This window comes from Pseudophryne corroboree, chromosome 6 (assembly GCF_028390025.1).
Source record: "Pseudophryne corroboree isolate aPseCor3 chromosome 6, aPseCor3.hap2, whole genome shotgun sequence".
Lineage (NCBI taxonomy): Eukaryota > Metazoa > Chordata > Amphibia > Anura > Myobatrachidae > Pseudophryne > Pseudophryne corroboree.
In genome coordinates this window covers 601,701,338-601,708,057 of record NC_086449.1, presented here as the reverse complement: position 1 = coordinate 601,708,057, position 6,720 = coordinate 601,701,338, and positions in this window count along the sequence as shown.

The following is a 6,720-nucleotide window of genomic DNA, read 5'->3' as shown; positions in this document are numbered from 1 at the left end:
TCCATAATTGTATATACCACCTAACCGTGGTTTTTTTTTCTTTCTTTATACATACATACTAGTTACGAGTATACTATCTCTTTATCAACCAGTCTATATATTAGCAGCAGACACAGTACAGTGCGGTAGTTCACGGCTGTGGCTACCTCTGTGTCGGCACTCGGCAGCCCGTCCATAATTGTATATACCACCTAACCGTGGTTTTTTTTTCTTTCTTTATACATACATACTAGTTACGAGTATACTATCTCTTTATCAACCAGTCTATATTAGCAGCAGACACAGTACAGTGCGGTAGTTCACGGCAGTGGCTACCTCTGTGTCGGCACTCGGCAGCCCGTCCATAATTGTATATACCACCTAACCGTGGTTTTTTTTTCTTTCTTTATACATACATACTAGTTACGAGTATACTATCTCTTTATCAACCAGTCTATATATTAGCAGCAGACACAGTACAGTGCGGTAGTTCACGGCTGTGGCTACCTCTGTGTCGGCACTCGGCAGCCCGTCCATAATTGTATATACCACCTAACCGTGGTTTTTTTTTCTTTCTTTATACATACATACTAGTTACGAGTATACTATCTCTTTATCAACCAGTCTATATATTAGCAGCAGACACAGTACAGTGCGGTAGTTCACGGCTGTGGCTACCTCTGTGTCGGCACTCGGCAGCCCGTCCATAATTGTATATACCACCTAACCGTGGTTTTTTTTTCTTTCTTTATAGTCATACTAGTTACGAGTATACTATCTCTTTATCAACCAGTCTATATTAGCAGCAGACACAGTACAGTGCGGTAGTTCACGGCTGTGGCTACCTCTGTGTCGGCACTCGGCAGCCCGTCCATAATTGTATATACCACCTAACCGTGGTTTTTTTTTCTTTCTTTATACATACATACTAGTTACGAGTATACTATCTCTTTATCAACCAGTCTATATTAGCAGCAGACACAGTACAGTGCGGTAGTTCACGGCTGTGGCTACCTCTGTGTCGGCACTCGGCAGCCCGTCCATAATTGTATATACCACCTAACCGTGGTTTTTTTTTCTTTCTTTATACATACATACTAGTTACGAGTATACTATCTCTTTATCAACCAGTCTATATATTAGCAGCAGACACAGTACAGTGCGGTAGTTCACGGCTGTGGCTACCTCTGTGTCGGCACTCGGCAGCCCGTCCATAATTGTATATACCACCTAACCGTGGTTTTTTTTTCTTTCTTTATACATACATACTAGTTACGAGTATACTATCTCTTTATCAACCAGTCTATATATTAGCAGCAGACACAGTACAGTGCGGTAGTTCACGGCTGTGGCTACCTCTGTGTCGGCACTCGGCAGCCCGTCCATAATTGTATATACCACCTAACCGTGGTTTTTTTTTCTTTCTTTATAGTCATACTAGTTACGAGTATACTATCTCTTTATCAACCAGTCTATATTAGCAGCAGACACAGTACAGTGCGGTAGTTCACGGCTGTGGCTACCTCTGTGTCGGCACTCGGCAGCCCGTCCATAATTGTATATACCACCTAACCGTGGTTTTTTTTTCTTTCTTTATACATACATACTAGTTACGAGTATACTATCTCTTTATCAACCAGTCTATATATTAGCAGCAGACACAGTACAGTGCGGTAGTTCACGGCTGTGGCTACCTCTGTGTCGGCACTCGGCAGCCCGTCCATAATTGTATATACCACCTAACCGTGGTTTTTTTTTCTTTCTTTATACATACATACTAGTTACGAGTATACTATCTCTTTATCAACCAGTCTATATTAGCAGCAGACACAGTACAGTGCGGTAGTTCACGGCTGTGGCTACCTCTGTGTCGGCACTCGGCAGCCCGTCCATAATTGTATATACCACCTAACCGTGGTTTTTTTTTCTTTCTTTATACATACATACTAGTTACGAGTATACTATCTCTTTATCAACCAGTCTATATTAGCAGCAGACACAGTACAGTGCGGTAGTTCACGGCTGTGGCTACCTCTGTGTCGGCACTCGGCAGCCCGTCCATAATTGTATATACCACCTAACCGTGGTTTTTTTTTCTTTCTTTATACATACATACTAGTTACGAGTATACTATCTCTTTATCAACCAGTCTATATATTAGCAGCAGACACAGTACAGTGCGGTAGTTCACGGCTGTGGCTACCTCTGTGTCGGCACTCGGCAGCCCGTCCATAATTGTATATACCACCTAACCGTGGTTTTTTTTTCTTTCTTTATAGTCATACTAGTTACGAGTATACTATCTCTTTATCAACCAGTCTATATTAGCAGCAGACACAGTACAGTGCGGTAGTTCACGGCTGTGGCTACCTCTGTGTCGGCACTCGGCAGCCCGTCCATAATTGTATATACCACCTAACCGTGGTTTTTTTTTCTTTCTTTATACATACATACTAGTTACGAGTATACTATCTCTTTATCAACCAGTCTATATATTAGCAGCAGACACAGTACAGTGCGGTAGTTCACGGCTGTGGCTACCTCTGTGTCGGCACTCGGCAGCCCGTCCATAATTGTATATACCACCTAACCGTGGTTTTTTTTTCTTTCTTTATACATACATACTAGTTACGAGTATACTATCTCTTTATCAACCAGTCTATATTAGCAGCAGACACAGTACAGTGCGGTAGTTCACGGCTGTGGCTACCTCTGTGTCGGCACTCGGCAGCCCGTCCATAATTGTATATACCACCTAACCGTGGTTTTTTTTTCTTTCTTTATACATACATACTAGTTACGAGTATACTATCTCTTTATCAACCAGTCTATATTAGCAGCAGACACAGTACAGTGCGGTAGTTCACGGCTGTGGCTACCTCTGTGTCGGCACTCGGCAGCCCGTCCATAATTGTATATACCACCTAACCGTGGTTTTTTTTTCTTTCTTTATACATACATACTAGTTACGAGTATACTATCTCTTTATCAACCAGTCTATATTAGCAGCAGACACAGTACAGTGCGGTAGTTCACGGCTGTGGCTACCTCTGTGTCGGCACTCGGCAGCCCGTCCATAATTGTATATACCACCTAACCGTGTTTTTTTTTTTCTTTCTTTATAGTCATACTAGTTACGAGTATACTATCTCTTTATCAACCAGTCTATATTAGCAGCAGACACAGTACAGTGCGGTAGTTCACGGCTGTGGCTACCTCTGTGTCGGCACTCGGCAGCCCGTCCATAATTGTATATACCACCTAACCGTGGTTTTTTTTTCTTTCTTTATACATACATACTAGTTACGAGTATACTATCTCTTTATCAACCAGTCTATATTAGCAGCAGACACAGTACAGTGCGGTAGTTCACGGCTGTGGCTACCTCTGTGTCGGCACTCGGCAGCCCGTCCATAATTGTATATACCACCTAACCGTGGTTTTTTTTTCTTTCTTTATAGTCATACTAGTTACGAGTATACTATCTCTTTATCAACCAGTCTATATTAGCAGCAGACACAGTACAGTGCGGTAGTTCACGGCTGTGGCTACCTCTGTGTCGGCACTCGGCAGCCCGTCCATAATTGTATATACCACCTAACCGTGGTTTTTTTTTCTTTCTTTATACATACATACTAGTTACGAGTATACTATCTCTTTATCAACCAGTCTATATTAGCAGCAGACACAGTACAGTGCGGTAGTTCACGGCTGTGGCTACCTCTGTGTCGGCACTCGGCAGCCCGTCCATAATTGTATATACCACCTAACCGTGGTTTTTTTTTCTTTCTTTATACATACATACTAGTTACGAGTATACTATCTCTTTATCAACCAGTCTATATATTAGCAGCAGACACAGTACAGTGCGGTAGTTCACGGCTGTGGCTACCTCTGTGTCGGCACTCGGCAGCCCGTCCATAATTGTATACTAGTATCCAATCCATCCATCTCCATTGTTTACCTGAGGTGCCTTTTAGTTGTGCCTATTAAAATATGGAGAACAAAAATGTTGAGGTTCCAAAATTAGGGAAAGATCAAGATCCACTTCCACCTCGTGCTGAAGCTGCTGCCACTAGTCATGGCCGAGATGATGAAATGCCAGCAACGTCGTCTGCCAAGGCCGATGCCCAATGTCATAGTACAGAGCATGTCAAATCCAAAACACCAAATATCAGTAAAAAAAGGACTCCAAAACCTAAAATAAAATTGTCGGAGGAGAAGCGTAAACTTGCCAATATGCCATTTACCACACGGAGTGGCAAGGAACGGCTGAGGCCCTGGCCTATGTTCATGGCTAGTGGTTCAGCTTCACATGAGGATGGAAGCACTCAGCCTCTCGCTAGAAAAATGAAAAGACTAAAGCTGGCAAAAGCAGTAGCACCGCAAAGAACTGTGCGTTCTTCGAAATCCCAAATCCACAAGGAGAGTCCGACTCCAATTGTGTCGGTTGCGATGCCTGACCTTCCCAACACTGGACGTGAAGAGCATGCGCCTTCCACCATTTGCACGCCCCCTGCAAGTGATGGAAGGAGCACCCGCAGTCCAGTTCCTGATAGTCAGATTGAAGATGTCAGTGTTGAAGTACACCAGGATGAGGAGGATATGGGTGTTGCTGACGCTGGGGAGGAAAATGACCAGGAGGATTCTGATGGTGAGGTGGTTTGTTTAAGTCAGGCACCCGGGGAGACACCTGTTGTCCGTGGTAGGAATATGGCCGTTGACATGCCTGGTGAAAATACCAAAAAAATCAGCTCTTCGGTGTGGAAGTATTTCACCAGAAATGCGGACAACAGGTGTCAAGCCGTGTGTTCCCTTTGTCAAGCTGTAATAAGTAGGGGTAAGGACGTTAACCACCTCGGAACATCCTCCCTTATACGTCACCTGCAGCGCATTCATAATAAGTCAGTGACAAGTTCAAAAACTTGGGCCGACAGCGGAAGCAATCCACTGACCAGTAAATCCCTTCCTCTTGTAACCAAGCTCACGCAAACCACCCCACCAACTCCCTCAGTGTCAATTTCCTCCTTCCCCAGGAATGCCAATAGTCCTGCAGGCCATGTCACTGGCAATTCTGACGAGTCCTCTCCTGCCTGGGATTCCTCCGATGCATCCTTGCGTGTAACGCCTACTGCTGCTGGCGCTGCTGTTGTTGCTGCTGGGAGTCGATGGTCATCCCAGAGGGGAAGTCGTAAGACCACTTTTACTACTTCCACCAAGCAATTGACTGTCCAACAGTCCTTTGCGAGGAAGATGAAATATCACAGCAGTCATCCTACTGCAAAGCGGATAACTGAGGCCTTGACATCCTGGGTGGTGAGAAACGTGGTTCCGGTATCCATCATTACTGCAGAGCCAACTAGAGACTTGTTGGAGGTACTGTGTCCCCGGTACCAAATACCATCTAGGTTCCATTTCTCTAGGCAGGCGATACCGAAAATGTACACAGACCTCAGAAAAAGAGTCACCAGTGTCCTAAAAAATGCAGCTGTACCCAATGTCCACTTAACCACGGACATGTGGACAAGTGGAGCAGGGCAGGGTCAGGACTATATGACTGTGACAGCCCACTGGGTAGATGTATGGACTCCCGCCGCAAGAACAGCAGCGGCGGCACCAGTAGCAGCATCTCGCAAACGCCAACTCTTTCCTAGGCAGGCTACGCTTTGTATCACCGGTTTCCAGAATACGCACACAGCTGAAAACCTCTTACGGCAACTGAGGAAGATCATCGCGGAATGGCTTACCCCAATTGGACTCTCCTGTGGATTTGTGGCATCGGACAACGCCAGCAATATTGTGTGTGCATTAAATATGGGCAAATTCCAGCACGTCCCATGTTTTGCACATACCTTGAATTTGGTGGTGCAGAATTTTTTAAAAAACGACAGGGGCGTGCAAGAGATGCTGTCGGTGGCCAGAAGAATTGCGGGACACTTTCGGCGTACAGGCACCACGTACAGAAGACTGGAGCACCACCAAAAACTACTGAACCTGCCCTGCCATCATCTGAAGCAAGAAGTGGTAACGAGGTGGAATTCAACCCTCTATATGCTTCAGAGGTTGGAGGAGCAGCAAAAGGCCATTCAAGCCTATACAATTGAGCACGATATAGTAGGTGGAATGCACCTGTCTCAGGCGCAGTGGAGAATGATTTCAACGTTGTGCAAGGTTCTGATGCCCTTTGAACTTGCCACACGTGAAGTCAGTTCAGACACTGCCAGCCTGAGTCAGGTCATTCCCCTCATCAGGCTTTTGCAGAAGAAGCTGGAGACATTGAAGGAGGAGCTAACACGGAGCGATTCCGCTAGGCATGTGGGACTTGTGGATGGAGCCCTTAATTCGCTTAACAAGGATTCACGGGTGGTCAATCTGTTGAAATCAGAGCACTACATTTTGGCCACCGTGCTCGATCCTAGATTTAAAGCCTACCTTGGATCTCTCTTTCCGGCAGACACAAGTCTGCTGGGGTTGAAAGACCTGCTGGTGACAAAATTGTCAAGTCAAGCGGAACGCGACCTGTCAACATCTCCTCCTTCACATTCTCCCGCAACTGGGGGTGCGAGGAAAAGGCTCAGAATTCCGAGCCCACCCGCTGGCGGTGATGCAGGGCAGTCTGGAGCGACTGCTGATGCTGACATCTGGTCCGGACTGAAGGACCTGACAACGATTACGGACATGTCGTCTACTGTCACTGCATATGATTCTCTCAACATTGATAGAATGGTGGAGGATTATATG